The sequence below is a fragment of the Scyliorhinus torazame genome, chromosome 23 (assembly GCF_047496885.1).
Source record: "Scyliorhinus torazame isolate Kashiwa2021f chromosome 23, sScyTor2.1, whole genome shotgun sequence".
Classification (NCBI taxonomy): Eukaryota; Metazoa; Chordata; class Chondrichthyes; order Carcharhiniformes; family Scyliorhinidae; genus Scyliorhinus; species Scyliorhinus torazame.
The window spans coordinates 15,436,847-15,457,347 of NC_092729.1; the positions used below are offsets into that span (position 1 = coordinate 15,436,847).

At 48.0% G+C, this 20,501-nt stretch overlaps 2 long non-coding RNA genes and 1 other non-coding gene across 3 annotated transcripts in view; 1 reads left to right on the forward strand and 2 right to left on the reverse strand.

Annotated features, from left to right (window-relative positions):
• LOC140399571 (uncharacterized) overlaps positions 1 to 20,501 on the forward strand; it is a 586,817-nt gene that overhangs the window by 562,966 nt on the left and 3,350 nt on the right. The window lies entirely within an intron of this gene.
• Positions 1 to 20,501, reverse strand: part of LOC140399568 (uncharacterized) — a 600,283-nt gene that overhangs the window by 224,619 nt on the left and 355,163 nt on the right. The gene's annotated exons all lie outside the window — the stretch shown is intronic.
• Positions 18,618 to 18,807, reverse strand: LOC140399817 (U2 spliceosomal RNA). The gene has a single exon (XR_011937891.1). It is a non-coding gene; the product is annotated as a U2 spliceosomal RNA (small nuclear RNA).

The following is a 20,501-nucleotide window of genomic DNA, read 5'->3' on the forward strand; positions in this document are numbered from 1 at the left end:
GGAAGGACATACTGGCACTGGAGCGGGTCCAGCGGAGATTAACACGGATGATCCCAGGAATGGTAGGCCTAACATATGATGAACGTCTGAGGATCCTGGGATTATATTCATTGGAGCTTAGGAGGTTGAGGGGAGATCTAATAGAAACTTACAAGATAACGAATGGCTTAGATAGGGTGGACGTAGGGAAGTTATTTCCATTAGCAGAGGAGACTAGGACCCGGGGGCACAGCCTCAGAATAAAAGGGAGTCACTTTAGAACAGAGATGAGGAGAAATTTCTTCAGCCAGAGAGTGGTGGGTCTGTGGAATTCATTGCCACAGAGGGCGGTGGGGGCCGGGACGTTGAGTGTCTTTAAGACCGAAGTTGATAAATTCTTGATTTCTCGAGGAATTAAGGGCTATGGAGAGAGAGAGCGGGTAAATGGAGTTGAAATCAGCCATGATTGAATGGTGGAGTGGACTCGATGGGCCGAATGGCCTTACTTCCGCTCCTATGTCTTATGGACAGTGATCCGGAGCTGGGATCGAACCTGGGACCTCGGCGCCGGGAGATTGCAATGCTAACCACTGAACCACCGTGCTGCCCTCGGAATCTCATCTGTAATAATGGGCTCTAAAACCATACCAATGACCGAAGTCAGGCTGATTGGTCTATAATTTTCCGGCTTCTGCCTCCCTCCCTTCCTAAACAGTGGTGTTACATTAGCCGCGTTTCAGTTCTCTGGGACCTTCCTGTCTCCAGTGATTCCTGACAGATAACCTCCAGTACCTCCACAGTCTCCTCAGCTATCTCTGTGAGAAGCCTGGGGTGTAGTCTATCCTTATTCATGGCCACTGCACTCACCTCTGATTATCCTGGAGCACTGGCGTCTTCCACCGTGAAGACTGATGCAAATTACTTGTTCTGCCATTCCTTTGTCTCCTATTATTACTTCTCCAGCGACATTTTCCAACGGTCCATTGTCTATTTGCCTCTCTCTTACCTTTTATATGATTAAAATATACTCTTCCTATCATAGAACATAGAACATAGAACAATACAGCACAGTACAGGCCCTTCGGCCCACGATGTTGCACCGAAACAAAAGCCATCTAACCTACACTATGCCATTATCATCCATATGTTTATCCAATAAACTTTTAAATGCCCTCAATGTTGGCGAGTTCACTACTGTAGCAGGTAGGGCATTCCACGGCCTCACTACTCTTTGCGTAAAGAACCCAACTCTGACCTCTGTCCGATATCTATTACCCCTCAGTTTAAAGTTATGTCCCCTCGTGCCAGCCATTTCCATCCGCGGGAGAAGGCTCTCACTGTCCACCCTATCCAACCCCCTGATCATTTTGTATGCCTCTATTAAGTCTCCTCTTAACCTTCCTCTCTCCAACGAAAACAACCTCAAGTCCATCAGCCTTTCCTCATAAGATTTTCCCTCCATACCAGGCAACATCCTGGTAAATCTCCTCTGCACCCGCTCCAAAGCCTCCACGTCCTTCCTATAATGCGGTGACCAGAACTGTACGCAATACTCCAAATGCGGCCGTACCAGAGTTCTGTACAGCTACAACATGACCTCCCGGCTCCGGAACTCAATCCCTCTACCAATAAAGGCCAACACTCCATAGGCCTTCTTCACAACCCTATCAACCTGGGTGGCAACTTTCAGGGATCTATGTACATGGACACCTAGATCCCTCTGCTCATCCACACTTTCAAGAACTTTACCATTAGCCAAATATTCCGCATTCCTGTTATTCCTTCCAAAGTGAATCACCTCACACTTCTCTACATTAAACTCCATTTGCCACCTCTCAGCCCAGCTCTGCAGCTTATCTATATCCCTCTGTAACCTGCTACATCCTTCCACACTATCAACAACACCACCGACTTTAGTATCGTCTGCAAATTTACTCACCCACCCTTCTGCGCCTTCCTCTAGGTCATTGATAAAAATGACAAACAGCAACGGCCCCAGAACAGATCCTTGTGGTACTGCACTTGTGACTGTACTCCATTCTGAACATTTCCCATCAACCACCACCCTCTGTCTTCTTTCAGCTAGCCAATTTCTGATCCACATCTCTAAATCACCCTCAATCCCCAGCCTCCGTATTTTCTGCAATAGCCTACCGTGGGGAACCTTATCAAACGCTTTACTGAAATCCATATACACCACATATATCATCTTCTCTGTTGTTAGCTAGCTTGCACTCATATGTCATCTTCTCCCCCTACCCCCCACGATTATTTTTATAGTTTCCTCTGCTCGCTTTTAATGGTTTTCCAGTCGACTGGCTCCCCACTAAAGTTTGCCACGTTGAATGCTTTTTATTTTGCTATGATGCTGTCCTTGACTTCCCTAGTCAGCCTTCGATGCCTTGTCCTCCCCTTAGCATGATTCCTCTTCCTCGATATGAATTTCTGTTGCGCCTCCCGAATAACCCCTAAAAACAACCTCTATAGCTGTTCCACTGTCTTCCCTGCTTTGCTCCTTTTCCAATGAACTGTGGCCAGCTCCTCCCTAATTGGTAGTTACCCATATTTAATTGTAATACCATGACATCTGATTCCAGCTTCTCCCTCTCAAACTTCAGGGTAAATTCTATTCTATTTTAGTCACTGCTCCCGGAGGGTTCCTTCACCTTAAGTTCCCTAATCAAGTATGCCTCATTGCACATCAATAAAGCCAGAATTGCCTGTTCCCTGTAAGCTCTGTCGCAAGCTGCTCCAAAAAACATCCCTTAGTCATCCCACAAATTCCTTTTGATGAAATCCACTGCAAACCTGATTCTTCCAGTCCACCTGCATATTCATATCCCCCATGATTATTGTAATATTACCTGTTTTACATGCCTTTTCTATTTCCTGATTTATTTTGTCCCACATCCTGGCTACTGATAGGAGGGCTGTACATTCCTCCCATCAGGGTCTTTTCACCTTTGTGATTCTTCAACTCTACCCATAGAGATTCTATGCCTTCTGAAACTGTATCGCTCCTTGCTATCGATTTAACTTCATTCCTCACTAATCCCCACAATACCAATTTTGATCCTCCCGAGTGACTGGAGCAAACTCCCCAGACAGTATATTGGTGCCTCCCTGTTCAGATGCAACCTTACCTTCTTGGCCAGGTCCCACCTGCCCGAGAAGAGATCCCAATCGTGCAGATATCTGAAACCCTCCCTCCTACACCACCAGTTATTTTAGGTGTTTAGGTGCACGATCGTCCTATTTCAAGCCTCACTGGCACGTGGCACAGGGAATAATCCTGAGATCACAACCCAAGAGCTCGTGCTGTTTAGTTTACGATCTAACTCCCTGAACTGCTTCTATGGGATATCATCACTCCCAAGTTCAACGCTAAGCCTCCTACGCTGCAGGTAAAAAGGCACAATCTATCCAGCCTCCTCTAATAGCACAAGCAATCAAGTCTCGGTAGCATCCTAGTAAATGTTTCTTGTTTAATAAATCCTTTCTCTCGTAGGGTGACCAGAACTGTCGACCCTAGTCCAATTATGGTTTAACTAATGTCTAATATAACTTCAACATGACATCCCAACGCGTGCATTCATGCTCCGACCAATGAAATTAAGCGTGCCGAGTGTCTTCTTCACCACCCTGTCCACCTTTGACACCACATTCAAGGAGCTTTGAACCTTTACTCCTAGATCTCTTTGGTCTCTAACTCTTCCCAACCCCCTACCATTAAATATGCATGTCGTGCCCCAATTAGATCTACCAAAATGCATCACCTCACATTTATCCGAAGTAAACTCCATCTGCCATTCATCGGTCCTTTGGCCCAATTAAACAAGATCCCGTTTCAATCAAATATAATATAGCCTTCTTCATCGTCCACTGTGCCACTTGCAAACTTATTAACCATGCCTACAAAATACTCGCCCAAATCAATAACATGAATAACAAATAACAGTGGTCCCAGCACTGATCTCTGAGGTCACAGGCCTGCAGTTTGAAAAAAAAACAACAACCCTCTACAACCAGCCTCAGTTTTCAGTTGGCAAGCTAGTTTTGTATCCAATTCGCTACCTCACCGTGGATCCCGTGAGACTTAACCTTGTGCAACAACCTACCAAGCGCTTCTTTGTCAACGGCCTTGCAAAGTTCCATGTAGACAACGTGGCCTACACTGCCGTCATCCATCTTCTTGGTTACCCCTGATTCGGGGCGGTGTTTGGTGGTGTGTGTGCCTGTGTGTGAGGGCGTGTGGGTGTTTGCGGGTGGATGTGTTTACGAGTGTGTGTGTTTGCATAGGTTTATGTGTGTCTGCTAGTGTCTGGGCATTGTGTTTATGCAGACGGGTGTATGTGTGTGTTTTATTTGTGTGACAATGCATGTGTGTGTTTCTGTGGTTGTATGGATTCATGTAAGTGGATCTGTGTTTGGTAATGTGTTTGTGGGTACGGATGTGTGTGTGTTTATATGTGCGGGTGGGTATGTGTGAGTGTGGTTGTGTGGGGACGTGTGACTGTGTGTGTTTGGGTATGGCTTTGTGTATGGGTATGTGCATATGTGTATGCACCTGTGTGTGGGTGCGTGGATGTGTGAGGCACGTGTGCGTGTGTGGAAAATTGTGTGTGGTATGTGTGTGTGTTGATGGTGTTTCTGTGAGCGGCTGTGTGTAGTTGTGTGTATACGTGAATGTATATATTGGCGTTAATGTGTGGCGGTATGTGTGTGGTGTTGTGTGTGAGTGTGTGTGTCTGTGGGCGTGTATTTGTAAGTGTGAGTGGTTAGGTTTGTACGTGTGTGAGTTTATGTGTGTGAGGGCGTGTATGCGTGTGGGTGCGTGTGAGGGTGTGGTTGCGGCTGCTTCTTTGGATGTGCGACTGCATGTGTATGGTTATGGGTCTGTGTATCTGTACGTGTGAGTGTGCCTGGCTGTGTGTGTGCGTGAGTGTACCTCTGTGCGAGTCGTGTGTTTGTGTGGGTATGTCTGCGGGTATGAGTGATGCTGTCTGTGGATGCGGGTGTGAGGGTGAGAGTCTGGGAGGCACGGTAGGACCGTGCGTAGCACCGTTACCTCATAGCGCCACGGTCCCAGGTTCGATTCCCGGCTTGGGTCACTGCCTGTGCGGAGTCTGCACGTTCTCCATGTGTCTGCGTGGGTTTGCTCCGGGTGCTCCGGTTTCCTCCCACAAGGCTTGTTAGGTCATTTGGATAATCTGAATTCCCCCTCAGTGTACCCGAACAGGCGCCGGAGTGTGGCGACGAGCGCATTTCACAGTACTTAATTGCAGTCTTAATCCAAAACTATTTGTGACAATAATTAAAATTAATACGAGATGGGGTTTCTTTCTGATTGCTTGTGTGTGTGTGTATTCGGAGGAGTGATTGAGTCATTTTGTGGGTGTGAGTGTGACAAATCCCAAATTTATTTACCCGTCAGTCTGGCCTCAATAAAAGTCGAGGTCGATTTGCAGGTACAGCATTAGTTATTTTATTTGACTTGCAAGTCTTTCTCAATTCACAGCGGTACAAAGCACATCTTGCTTCGTACACCTCGGGAATCAAATGAGTCTGTAGGACAAAGGGATCTCTACTAATAACACAAATGGCATCAAGTTTCACATACACGATTCCCATAGGTCATCCTATACTCCTCCTGACCTGGCCATACATCCTAATTGGCTCACTTCCAATCCCTTCCTCTGGCCCCCTATTACCCAGCATCCTTTTCCCCTCTGTGGCTGGACACACCTCTTCCTTGTTTTGCCATGCGGTCTGAAATCCTTTGTCTGTGAACTCACCAGGATGAGACTGGCCTATCTCTACATTACAGTAACTAATATCTCTAAAGTAACTATTTTATATCACAGTCGTCAAGTGTGTGTGAATCCGTGTGTGTCAGGGTTTGTGTGCGTTTGTGTATGTGGATGTCGATGAGGGTTTGTATGTGTGTGTGTGTGTGTGTGTGTGTTTGGGTGAGTACGTATTGATGTGAATTTGTGACTGCATGACCGTGCGTAAAGGGCTGTGTATTAGCATGTATGTGTGGGTGTCTCTGTGTGTGAATGGCTGGGTATGAGTGCATGTGCATGGCATGTGGAAGTGCTTTTTGTGGGTGCGTGTGGGCGAGTGTATTTGATGGTATCTGTGTGTGGCTATATGTGTGTGGGGTTGATGTGTGTTTGTGTTGGTGTGTGCATTCGTAAATGTGAGTGAATTGTTTTTGTGTGAGTGTGAGGTTGTGAATGCGTTTGTACGAATGTTTGTGAGTGCGTGTTAATATTCGTGAGGGTCTTTGTGCGTTGGTGTGTGTGGGTGTGTGAATGTGTCTGTGTGACTGTGTGTGACTGTGTTTGGGTATGTGCTGTTTTGTGTGACTGTGTGTGTGGTTGCGTCTGGGTGTGCGTATGGTTTTGTGTGACTGCGTTTGTGTCTGTCTGAAATTGTGTATTTGTGTTTCCTTGTGTCTGGGTGTTTGTACTTGTGTCTCTGTATCTGTCAGTGTGTGTATTTATGTCTCTCTCTGTCAGAGTCTGTATTTGTATCTGTGTGTGTGAGTGTGTGTATTTCTGTTTCTCTGTTAGCCTTTGTCAATACCACCTCAATGAAACTGATTGTGTTCCGCTGCCTGATGTATCATATAATTGTTTATTTCCCTTCCTCACAGTGAACCTCATCACAATTGTTATCCTGCAGAGAAAAATGTGTGGACTGTCCAAATGTGTGACTTGTTACCTGTTGGCCATGGCAGTGGGCGATCTGCTGGTCGTTATTCTCGACCTGATATTGAGACACATTCCCATTGTTTTTGAGGAACAGTTTTATTTCCTGTGGTCCATCCCCGTGTGTAATATCCACGCCGGCCTGCTTTATGCAGCCACCGACTGTTCTGTCTGGTTCACCGTCACTTTTACCTTCGATCGATTTGTGGCCATTTGTTGCCCGAAGCTGAAAAGTAAATATTGCAGCGAGAAAACGGCAGCTGCGGTTCTGGGAACAGTGGCTGCGCTGAGCTGTTTGAAGAACATTTTCTGGTATTTTATGTTCACAGGTTGGTATCGGCTGTGGAACAATCCCTGGTTTTGTGATATCACAGATGATGTTCAGAAATCTCGTGTCTGGGGAATAATCGAGTTTCTCCACAACATTCTGACCCCGGGTGTTCCATTTGTCCTGATTCTGCTGCTCAATGTTCTCACCGTCAGACACATTGTCCTGAGCAGCAGGGCCCGCAGGAGACTCCGGGCTCACAGCAGTGGGGAGAGTCTCAGAGACCCAGAGATGGAGAACCGGAGGAAATCAATCATTTTACTATTTATTATTTCGGCTAATTTCATCCTGTTATGGTCAACATTAATGTTTTTTTCTATATGGGGTCGGATGTGGTTTCTGGGGTATAAGTCTGTATGGATAGATTATTATGTTATGGAACTGGGCTTCATGTTGCAGCTCTTGAGTTGCTGCACAAACACTGCGATTTACGCCGTGACACAGACTCAGTTCAGACAGCAGTTGAAGAATGTGCTGAAAATTCCCTTTCGTCCGATTATTAAATCCTGAGAGGAAAACCAGCCCACGCGTCATCTCCCTTCCCCCGAACCGCACGTCCACTGCTGGTGAAACTGCCCAACACCAGCCAGCCTCACCCTGATGTGCCATCCTGCAAATGAAGGTGGGTGGCCATCTTGCGTTGCTTGGGTTGACGATCCGTGGTCAAATCTTAACATGGGGAAACGGTCGGCAACCGTCTTGCGTTTTATCTGTGTGTCGGACGCGGGCAGGGGTGCGGGCCAAGAGGCGACACTTTGGATGAGCGCTGTACCCATATCCACCCCCCCCCCGTCCACTCCACCCTATCCCCGTGATCCTATAACCTAACCTGCACATCCCCGGACACTGTGGCCAATCCACCTAACTCGCACATCTTTGGACTGTGTGAAAAAACTGGACCTGGAGGAAACCCCACGCAGACACGGGGAGAACATACGGACTCCAGAATCAGTCGCCCATGGCCAGAATTGAACCCGGGTTCCTGGCGGAGTGAGGCAGTGCGTCCCTGCAAGTTCAATTTCCCAGCCCTAGTAACACTTTGTAAATCCAAATGATGATTTCATCCAATTAAACTGTACATTTAATATTCTTCTATTGCCAACTGTGGACAAGCACCAATGCACAAACGGTGATAATAATACTAATCTTTATTGTCACACGTAGACTTACATTAACACTGCACTGACGGTACTGTGAAAAGCCCGTAGTCGTCAAATTCCGGCGCTCTTCAGGTACACAGAGGGAGAATTAAAGATGTCCAAACTACCGAACTGTACGTTTATTGACGTTTTCCGGGTCCAGTGGGAGGAAGCTGGACCCCTACGAAACCCACGCAGACACAGGGAGAGTGTTCCCACTCCGTGCACACCGTGACCCAAGCCGGGAATCGAACTCGGGACCCTGGCGCTGTGAAGCAACAGTGCTAGCCGCTGTGCTACCGTGGTGCTCTTGACGCCGAAACGGTGGAAATGTCAGCATCTGGATTCAGGAATCAACGTCACATTTCTAACCTGTTGAGGTAAATCTCAATGATGGCCGTTGACCAGGTGAGCATTGAAAGCATGATGCTGTCCAAGGTGAAAAGTCCTTGGAACAAATAAAAAGTGATCCTGAGATTGGACGTTGCCCATGACTCATAACACAACAGGGATTCCAAACTCACCTCTCACCTGGTGTGTCAAAGGGGCACCAGGGCGAACTGAAGAGTTGGGTTTAACCAACACCGACATGTGTTTGCGTCCGGTGCTCCCGGTGGCGTACACATTCCGACCCAGTGTTGAATAATTCGGAGGCAGAGAGACATCAGGTTAAGATCATGTGTCGCACTGGGCCTTTCAATCTCAGCAGACAATCCATCCCCCTCTGACTCTCCCCAAACAGGTACAGCAGGGGTATTAGGTGGCGATGGTTAGGCAGATTGGCCATGTTAAATTGGCCTTTCGTGTACAGAGATGTGCACGTTAGGCTATGGAGATAGGGGTCGGGAGGCGCGATGAATGGACCGAGGTACAGTTCTCTTTCGGAAGGTTGGTGAATACTCGAATGGCGAAATGGCTACCTTCTGTATACATAGCGTCACAGAATCACATACCATACAAAAGGCCCTTCGGCCCATTGTGAATGCGCCAGTCAAACACTTCCACCGACTCATTCAAACCCGATTTTCAAGCACTTCGCCCATCGCCGTGCATGCCCTGTAGGAATGCTTTGAGATTGCACAGAATTTGCTCTTGAAGTCATGATGGAATCTACTTTCACCTCACTGTCAGGCAGGATATTCCAGGAAATAGCCACAGACCCTCTGTCGCCCAACCATCTTCGATTGCTTCATCAGTTACCGTCTCTGCAACGTAAGATCAGAAGTGGGAAGCTGGCTGATTATTACACAGCGTTCAGCACCAGACTAATACACGAGCCCTCAGATACTGGCATGGAAAATGTGCTCACATTCATGTGTTGAGGTGGAAAGATTGAAGCTGCCCATCTCTTCGGTCCCTGCCAACTGCAGGCGGGCTAATGGGTCAACTTGCATTTTCTCACCAGAACAGTCAGGCCGCCAGCCTCAGTGTATCAAATGTAGCAGGAAACAAAAATCAGTTACGCATTTCGATGTGGTTCCGCGAGAAAAACGATTTTAAGTTAGCAGTTTCTCACACCAGGGCGACTGTTTTAATTGTCAGCGACTGACTTTTTCCATCAGACATGGGCTTCACTCGATCCTTGCAGCAGGCTAGCACAGGCACGTGGGCAGCAGAGCAAGGTGCTGAGTGACAATGACAGGTGAGAGGAAGGCGGGGCCATTCTTGGGGCTGCGTGAAGGTGTTCTGCAAAGCGGTCACCATGTCTTCGGTTAGTACCTCCAAGGCACAGGAGACTCTATTGGAAGCAGTGAATGGGGTCGGTCAAATAGCAGGCTGCAAAAGTGAATGGCTGCTTTGCCTGAAAGGAGAGTTGCTGCCGAGAATCATGAACCGGGTACGGGGTAAATGAGCAGCTGTTTCACAATCTGCGGCTGCAATCGAAGGGGCACGGGGACATGGAAGGTGTGTTTGGTGCGATGGATGAGTGGGCAAAGTTATAAAGGAGGAACGGAACCTACAGAATGCAAATAACTGTATGTGTGTGTGGGGGGGGGGGAAATGTGTGGCGGGGGTGTTTGGAGAGAGTAGAAGATGTTGCTGTGCTGGAATCATGCTGGACTTGGTGCAAATAGAGGATCCTTTCAGTGTGAAGACCGCTGGTGAGGAAAGTGACGGTCCGGGGGAAAGAGGGAGCGTGGTGGCAGAAACGAAAAGAGAAAATGCTGGAAAATCTCAGCAGCTCTGGCAACAGATGTAGGGAGAGAAAAGAGCTAATGTTTCGAGTCCACATGAGCCTTTATGAAAGCTAAAATACGTAGCAAGTAGGACATGTTTATATGTGGCGCGAGGGAATGAAAGATGAGTTAGAGAAACCAAGGGAACAGAGTGCTAATAGCCACCGAAACCAAGGGAACAGAGTGCTAATAGCCACCGAAACCAAGGGAACAGAGTGCTAATAGCCACCGAAACCAAGGGAACAGAGTGCTAATAGCCACCGAAACCAAGGGAACAGAGTGCTAATAGCCACCGAAACCAAGGGAACAGAGTGCTAATAGCCACCGAAACCAAGGGAACAGAGTGCTAATAGCCACCGAAACTAAAGGAACAGAGTGCTAATAGCCACCGAAACCAAGGTAACAGAGTGCTAATACCCACCCAATCCAAGGGAACAGAGTGCTAATAGCCACCGAAACCAAGGGAACAGAGTGCTAATAGCCACCAAAACCAAGGGAACAGAGTGCTAATAGCCACCGAAACCAAGGGAACAGAGTGCTAATAGCCACCGAAACCAAGGGAACAGAGTGCTAATAGCCACCGAAACCAAGGGAACAGAGTGCTAATAGCCACCGAAACCAAGGGAACAGAGTGCTAATACCCACCGAAACCAAGGGAACAGAGTGCTAATAGCCACCAAAACCAAGGGAACAGAGTGCTAATAGCCACCGAAATCAAGGGAACAGAGTGCTAATAGCCACCGAAACCAAGGGAACAGAGTGCTAATAGCCACCGAAACCAAGGGAAGAGTGCTAATAGCCACCGAAACCAAGGGAACAGAGTGCTAATAGCCACCGAAACCAAGGGAACAGAGTGCTAATAGCCACCGAAACCAAGGGAACAGAGTGCTAATAGACACCGAAACCAAGGGAACAGAGTGCTAATAGCCACCGAAACCAAGGTAACAGAGTGCTAATACCCACCGAAACCAAGGGAACAGAGTGCTAATAGCCACCGAAACCAAGGGAACAGAGTGCTAATAGCCACCGAAACCAAGGGAACAGAGTGCTAATACCCACCGAAACCAAGGGAACAGAGTGCTAATAGACACCCAAACCAAGGGAACAGAGTGCTAATACTCACCGAAACTAAGGGAACAGAGTGCTAATGGTAGCCCCCAGAGAGAACAAAAGGTGGGAAAAGCAAAACAGCAGAAAAACTAAAATCAGAGGGTACGCTGTGACTGATGTAGATGTGGGGGGGAGGGGGACATTCCTAACCGGAGGATGAGATGCTCTCTCAGTGGGGTGCGGTGTTTTGTCTGTAGGGAGTGGGTTATATTGACTGATTCTGCGGAGCAACATATGGTGACTGAAGAGATCGGGATGTAGTCACTTCGGGAATTGGGATATTGCTACTGAGGGCGTACGATTGGATTGGATTCAGAGACAGTGGATGTGACTCCATAACTCTTTACAGACAGGTGGAGCGACTGCAGTTAGGATGCAATGAGAGAATGAAGTGAAATGCAGGGACACGGGTGTGTTCACTCTCACGACGACGGGAGGCGAGACAATATCAAAAATGCTGCGGATAATTTGAAGATTGATCCGAAATTTATTGGGGAAAAAGTCTTCAACTTTACATCCAGTGAGATTTTCTCAGAGAAGGAAAAGTTAGCCAGGCCGTGTGTTTTGATCAAATGTTCGAGGTTGGGGAGAAGCAAGGACTGAAGGGAAGTTATTTGATTGGCTGGGAATGAGTGGAGACATTAATTTGCAAAAGCTTCCACAATGCAAGGGCTGTGCTAATTCGCAAATGAAAGAAAGAAAAGATGTGTCGATTTTGTGTGAATAGTAGGAGATAGTGAGAGACGAAGGAATCAACGATGATGCTCAAAGCAAAATGTCGACAGCCCATTTGACCTTTAATTTGTGACATTAGCTTTGAGTGGAGTAAAGTGCTCTGTCAAAGTAACACACTGTTGCTCAAAACCTTGCGCTTCCTGTGGCTTCCTTGGTACTGTAACGGGGTTAAATGCGAGTTAAGAGTAGGGGGCCTGTTCTTTGTCCCCTGATGTTTAATTCAACCTCTCTGACTAGGCCTCAATACAAGGCGTCATCTGAGAGGGCCTCAGGAGAATTTCTGCATTTGTCCAACTCCTAATCAGTGCAACACCTCTTTAAGTACTTTTATTGAGGATTTCCCTGCTCTATGTCTCTTATTTCTTTGTGGTTAGAGGGAGAATATAAATGGGGGGGGGGGGAGAGAGAGAGAGAGAGAAGTGGGAAATGGAGAGAGACTGAAAATGGAAAGGGGTAGTGTGAGAGAATGTGAAAGGAGGTCAGAAAGAGAAAGATGGAGAGAGAGAATAAGAAGGGTGGGCGAGAGAAAAGAGTGGGAAAGAAAGAGAAAGAAAGAGACAGGAGGAGAGAGAAATGGGAAAGAGGGACAGAGAGAAATGGAAAAGCGTAGAGGGAGAAGTCTAGAGGGGAGAGAATGAGAAAGGAAAGGGAGAGATTGGCAATCGAGGAGAGAGAATGGGAAAGGATAAGAGAGAAATGGGAAATAGGCAGAGAGAGAAATGAGAAAGGGGAGAGAGAGAATCGGCAAGGAGAGGGAGAGAAAATGGTAAATGAGGAGAGAGGGAGAGAGAGAGAGAATGGCGAAGGGAGAGAGAGTTAATGGCAAAGGGAGAGAGAATGGAAAAGGGGGAGAGAGAGAATGGGTAGGAAGGCGAGAGGGAGGGAAGAGGAGAGAGAATGGAAACGGTAACTTGGGGTCTTGCTGTGCATAGATGACCCAATAAGATGTTGCCAAATGAAGCACACGCTGTTTTTATTTTTAAATCCGTCATCAACTTGTGAAGCTGGTGGAAGAGGGACCTGAATTGAAAGTTGGTTAAGGTGAAATTTTATTCCTGGATAATGCTGGTGACAGTTTCCCCTCCGCAATGCGATGGATTTAGGGATTCATTGCAATGTGCAGGAAGCATTTTGAACCGAGTTTATTAAGGTGCTAATTGCGGATTTCTCTGACTCTCTTGGCCAGCCTATATTTTGTGTTTATAGAGATCCACGTTGGACAATGCTGCTGGTTAATGTCGACTTGTTTTCAACGAATTAGAGACAGCTCTTCGGGGCTAAAGGAATCCAAGGATGTTTGCCGGGGGAGGCGGGAACTGAGTTGAATGATCAGCCATAATAATAAATAGCAGAGCCAATGGTCTCCTCCTGCTCCAGGTTTCAATGTTTAGATCGCTTTGATACCCCGGCCGTGACCAGTTTGTGAGTGTGGGATCGTGCTGTGTTCGCACGTTGCCGGGCTCCCTAATACTTGCACTGCAGCCATGAACTCACTTTAAACGTGAAATATTGAATGAAAGAGGGAGGCTGGGAGAGAGGGCGACTGGCAGAGAGATCTCGGGAAATGGAGGAAGGAAGGGGAAACTGAACAGGGAGAGGCCGGGGTGTGTGAGAGGCTCATGAGCGGTAGTGGAAAGAGACTAGATTCCGAGGAGAGTAAGGGTTGTCCTCCTCTGAAGTGGGCATGCTACTATAATCTTGCTGTACCAGAAATGCCTTCATTGCTACTGTAATCAATTCATTGACTGAAGGGGCTTTATTATCTGATGGTGTAATTTTAAACGTTGAAACATGACATGTCCAATGTGAGGGGGAATCTATTTCTAATGATACGACATGAACTTGTCTGAGGAGATTTTGATCGAGCGCTCCCAAAGGCCTGGAATAAAAAATGGCTCTGATGGAAACTTGTTTAATTTGTCAATGGGAACAGGGCCTGTGTTATGGTGTAATTAATGCCACGTTTACATGTAAAAGCACAGGAACCAGAAATATTTTAAGTCACGTTATTGGGTTTGTGACTGTAGAATATTCTAGTGTATCTGTCTCTGTCTCTCTCTATGTATCTCTCTCTCTATCACCCTCAGTCTCGCCATCTTTCTCCCTCATCGAGAGAATTGTGTGGAAAGAGAGGGCGAGAGGGAGAGAGAGAGGGATATGCAGCATTGTGTGGACGAAATGAAGGTCAAATGTCCCTGCCTCTGTCATAATTCCAACTTTCGCTCTACATTCCCAGCCATTTCTTCCCATATTTGATCGTGTAATAAGTGTAAATGATAATGTCAGTGTACAATTGAGCGACGGAGAGAGGCTGGATAAGCTTGGGTTGTTTTCCTTGGTAAGAACTCTGACAACATCAGGCTGAAGTCCAACAGGTTCCAGCCGTGCTCTGACAGATGGTGATTCGAAACAAACCTGTTGGACTTTAACCTGGTGATGTAAGACTTCGTACTGTGCTCACCCCAGTCCAACGCCGACATCTCCACATCATGTTTACCTTGGGGCTGAGAAGACTGAGGGGGGAGGTGTATAAGATTATGAGGGACATAGACATGATGGATAGGAAGCAGTCTTTCCCCTCAGCTGAAGTGTCAATAACAAGGGGGCATCACTTTCAGGTGAAAGTGGCCTTGTGGAAAGAAATGTCACCCAGAGGGATGGGGAATCCGGGACAGTGGAATCCGGGCCTTAGGAAGAGGAATGAGGATGGAAACCTCCCAATCTTTCAAAAGTAGCTGGATGAGCACCTGAAGTATCGCTGCAGGCTTGATGGGCCGAAGGGCCTGTTCAGTACTGTGCAACTCTATGATTATTACATCAAAACATGAAAGGCTATGGTGGAGACATTTTCTGTGTAAATCCGTCTGTGTAAACGATGTTGAATCTGTCCGGTTGTGTTTTAAAATATATTTCATAAACTCTCAAGTCTAAAACACCTGTTTTCAAATCTGGCGGATAACACATTGCAGGGTCTGTCTGTGGGATCCTGCTGTGCACGGTTGAAATACATATTGAAGTGGAGTAAGCACGGGATGTTTCTTAGGAGAGAGGCACAGTTTCTGGGGTGATCTCCTGATAGGGCAGTTTCTGCGATCTTGCTCAGCACTGCCTCTAGAAACACCAATACATTGACTTCCAAATGTTTCGGCGTTCCGAATGTTAATCACTGATAAATATAAAAGATGGCCACAGCACACCCTTTCATTTATAATGATGAAATAAATGCTGGGAAGGGTGGGTTTTAAAAAGTCTGGCAAAGGAATGAACCCGGCTTTTTGCGGGGTTAAAGAGGTGAGTTTTACTACTTCTGGGGACAGAGGGAGTGGGGTCTCCAAACTCGGAATGCCCATGGCTTTTAGATGGTGGGGTGGAAGGATTATACAAGGTACTAGGATGGGGGAATGCAATGTGTCCGGTTCTCCATACCTGATATTATCACATTGCTGCCTGTGGGATCCGCCAATGACCGGCGGTCTTCCTTGAACTGTAACTAGTTACCACACAATTAAAAAAAACACAGCTCAGTGAGTGAAAAGTAATCGAGAGGGGGTGAGGCAATGGGGCTAAAATTAAAAGTGGAAAGGCTTGTCCTCAATCACAGAGAGAGGATTTGTGTTTCGGACAGGGCGGTGACAGTTGGAGGATATAATAATATTTATTATTATAATAATATTTTACCCTCACCAACTAGGTTTACATTAACACTGTGATAAAGTTACTGTGAAAATCCCCTAGTGGTCAAATTTCGGCGCCTGTCCGGGTACACGAAGGGAGAATTCGGAATGTCCAATTCACCAAACAATACCTCTTTGGGGACTTGTGGGAGGAAACCAGAGCATCCGGAGGAAACCCACACAGACACGTTCAGAATGTGCAGACTCCGCGCCCAAGGCGGAAATCGAACTTCTGACCCGAGCGCTGGGAAGCAACAGTGCTAACTACTGTCCGACCGTGGATGTGAAATGAAATGAAATGAAAATCGTTTATTGTCACAAGTAGGCTTGAATGAAGTTACTGTGAAGTTACTGGAGGTGAGGCCATAAATGTCCCTTCCTCTGTCAACCTGTTTCAAACTTTCTCTCTCTTCCAACAATTTCTTTCGATATGTGATTGTTAGGGCCTAATTCTGCTCGCATTACTTTTGGTCTCCAGTGTAGAGTCAGTGCCCAGTCCCCATTATCTGGAGAGAAATTCCCAGTCACAGAGGGGGAGGGTTGTGGAGAGTCAGACGAGAAGACGGTGAGGGACCAATTCACAGGAGGATAGGGTGCGGAGAGACAGAGGAGGAGATGGGAGAGACAGAGGGGAAGGGGTGGGTGGGAGTCAGAAGCGGAGAGGGTAGGGGAGAGTCAGAGGGAAAGAGGATATGGAAGAGTCAGAGGAGAGAGGCTAGGGGAGTGCCAGTGGGGGATAGTATAGGGAGAGTCAGGGGGGAAAGGGTTGGAATTGTCTCAGGGGAATGGGGTGGGTGGGAGTCAGAATTAACAAGGGTAGGGCAGAGTCAAAGGCGAATAGGATAGGGGGAAAGGCAAGGGAAAGCGTAGGGAAGAGTCAAAATGGGAGACGATAGGGGAGGCAGAGGACAAGGAGGTAGAGGGTCTCAGAGGGGGAGGGAGAGAGTCAGGGGGGGAGGCTGGGGGAAGTCAGGGGGGAGAAGGTAGGGGGGTCGGAGAAGGAGAGGGTAGGGGGAGTCAGAGTGAGAAGGGAGGGGAGTCAGCTCAGGAGAGGATGGGGGGAGCCAGAGTTGGAGAGATTGGGGGAGAGTCAAAGGGGCAGAGGGTAGGGGCAGTCAAAGGGGAAGGGAGGGGGAGAGGGTGGCATAGAGTTAAAGGGCCACAGCGTTTTGGGCAGTCAAATAGTGAGAGGGTGGGGAAGAGTCAGACAGGGAGAGGATGGGGTGTCAGAGGGGGAGAGTCAGAGAGGGATAGGGGAGGGCGAGGCAGAGTGGTCCAATCAGAAGTTTGCTTGGCAAGGAAACACGGCGGACACGTCGCTGGAGGGCATCCCAGTTTAATCTGACAAGAACCTTGACAAATACCACTGCATCTCTCTCCAGACCTTCTTTGCAAAGGCCCATTCCACAAGGAGGTGTGTGACCGTCTCATTTCCCCCACAGCCACTCCGAGGGCAGCGTGCATTGGCGCAGAGCCTTTAGTTGTGCATGAAGAATCTGACGGGGAGGGCCCTTCTCACCACCAGCCAAGCTAGGTCTTGGTGCTTGTTTGAAAGTTCTGGTGATGAGGCGTTCTGCCAGATGACTCTGGCAGTCTGCTCAGGGAACCATACAACGTCCTCTACGGTCTCCTTTTCCCCGAGGGCCTCGAGGACATTACGTGCTGACCACTGCTTCATTGCCTTGTGGTCAAAGGTGTTTTTCTGGGGGAAAATATTCCACGAGGGACAGGTGGTACGGTACGGTCCAACTACTTGGAGCGTTCCGCGGCAATGAGGCCGGGCCCATCCTTCGTAACACCGGGGACAGGTAGAACCTCAGTACGTAGTGACACTTGGTGTTTGCATACTGGGGGTCCACGCACAGCTTGATGCAGTCACACACAAAGGTGGCCATCAGGATGAGGGAGACGCTGGATACATTTCTCCCTCCCTTATTCAGAGATTTGTACATGGTGTCCCTTCGGACACGGTCCATCTTGGATCTCCAGACGAACTTAAAGATGGCTCGGGTGACTGCTGTGGTGTGGGGTTGGGTAATGGGCCAGACCTGCGCCACGTACAGCAACACCGAGAGTACCTGACGCCTGATGACCAGGTTTTTGCCCGCAATGGAGAGGGAACGTTGCTCCCACCAGCCCAGTATCTGTCGTATCTTGGCGATGCGCTCCGCCCAGCTTTTGGTGCATGCCCCAGCCACTCTGAACCATGTCCCCAGCACCTTCAGGTAATCTGACCTGACGGTAAAGGGGACAAAGGGCCGGTCGGCCCAGTTACCAAAGAACACGGCCTCGCCCTTGCCGTGGATTACCTTGGCCAGTTCAAACTGGTCGCAGGCGTTCAAGAGCCTGCGTACCGACACGGGATCTGAGCGGAAGGCGGCGATGTCGTCCCTGTACGGGGAGGCCTTGTCTTGAGAGCCTCCGCTGCCTCAGAGCTGGCTTAGATACAAGAGCACTTTGGCTGGGCAGCAGGAGGTGTTGTGCGAAGCAAAGTGGTAAGGCAGAAAGGAAGGAGAAAATGCTGTAAAATCTGATCAAGTCTGGCAGCATCTGTCGGGAGAGGAAAGAGGTTTTGAGTCCGCTGACTCTCTGTCAAAGCTGAGAAAGAGTGGTGATGCAGTGCGGTGCATTGAGTGTGTGGGATGTGGAGAATGGGCAGTAATTTTGTTTTGTGAGTGAAGAGGATGAAAGAAAAAAAGAGATAAAGGGCAGCTTTGTGTGTGCAATCTGATTTTTGACTTGGAAATTCCCCATAAACGGGTGTGTGCACCATTCCTGGAGATACTGCAATATCAGGTTGATGCGTGGAGTGGACAGAGCAAGCCCCAGGTCCATCTCCCTGCTCTAAAAATCAATTTAATATACAGTCCCCAATAAGGGACGCTCCAGATATTAAACTGAAAAGAACAGAAACTACACTTGATCTGAGCCAAAAGGCCGAGAAGCGATGCCCAGAGCTCTGGAGTTGCCCAAGTGCCATATGCCTTCCCTCTTTTACAGCAGACTGACAGCATTCAAAGCCTTTCCGATGTCAACACTGAGACTTTCCCTCTAGGCTTATTGCTGCTGGCCTTTCCCATCGGAACAGGAGATTCACATTTACAGAACCGGCCTCTTTCCCCCTTTTTCAGCCGGACCGCGTGACACGTATGTAGATGAGGAGTGGGCCGCCAATCAGATAGGAGCGGGCGGTGCCTATCCGCACCCACGTCACTGTCACAGGCAGCTGCTGCAGAGCAGGCTTTGGAAAACACTTGAATGGGCAGCAGCAGGGGGAAGGAACTCGGCTGCTGCCACTCGCCCTGCCTTCTCCCAGAGCCCTGCAAATATTTCTCCCATCAGATAATTCCCCTTTTGAAAGGCAGGCTTGGAACTCTCAGGATGTGGAGGTGCCGGCGTTGGACTGGGGTGGGCACAGTAAGGAGTCTGACAACACCAGGTTAGAGTCCAACAGGTTTGGAAGGAGCAGTGTTCTGGAAGCTACTGATTTGAAACAAACCTCTTGGACTTTAACCTGGTGTTGTCAGACTTCTTATTGGTGAAACTCTCAGGCAGCGCATTGCAGATTCTAACCACTCGTGCTGTGCTATTAAAAATAGGAGTGTTCGGGATGTATTTGGCAGTCCTGTCAGCTTCAGCCCTGGCTCCACCCCTTAATTACGTCAGAAAATTCCCCACTAGGTGGAGATTGGTAAAGGTGTGTGTGATTCAGACATTCCCCACTAGGTGGAGATTGGTAAAGGTGTGTGTGATTCAGACATTCCCCACTAGGTGGAGTTTGGTAAAAGTGTGTGTGATTCAGACATTCCCCACTAGGTGGAGATTGGTAAAGGTGTGTGTGTGATTCAGACATTCCCCACTAGGTGGAGATTGGTAAAGGTGTGTGTGATTCAGACATTCCCCACTAGGTGGAGTTTGGTAAAAGTGTGTGTGATTCAGACATTCCCCACGAGGTGGAGTTTGGTAAAGGTGTGTGTGATTCAGACATTCCCCACTAGGTGGAGTTTGGTAAAGGTGTGTGTGATTCAGACATTCCCCACAAGGTGGAGATTGGTAAAGGTGTGTGTGATTCAGACATTCCCCACTAGGTGGAGTTTGGTAAAGGTGTGTGTGATTCAGACATTTCCCACTAGGTGGAGTTTGGTAAAGGTGTGTGTGATTCAGACATTCCCCACTAGGTGGAGATTGGTAAAGGTGTGTGTGATTCAGACATTCCCCACTAGGTGGAGTTTGGTAAAGGTGTGTGTGTGATTCAGACATTCCCCACTAGGTGGAGATTGGTAAAGGTGTGTGTGATTCAGACATTCCCCACTAGGTGGAGATTGGTAAAGGTGTGTGTGTGATTCAGACATTCCCCACTAGGTGGAGATTGGTAATGGTGTGTGTGATTCAGACATTCCCCACTAGATGGAGATTGGTAATGGTGTGTGTGTGATTCAGACATTCCGCACAAGGTGGAGATTGGTAAAGGTGTGTGTGATTCAGACATTCCCCACTAGGTGGAGTTTGGTAAAGGTGTGTGTGATTCAGACATTCCCCACTAGGTGGAGTTTGGTAAAGATGTGTGTGATTCAGACATTCCCCACTAGGTGGAGATAGGTAAAGGTGTGTGTGATTCAGACATTCCCCACTAGGTGGAGATT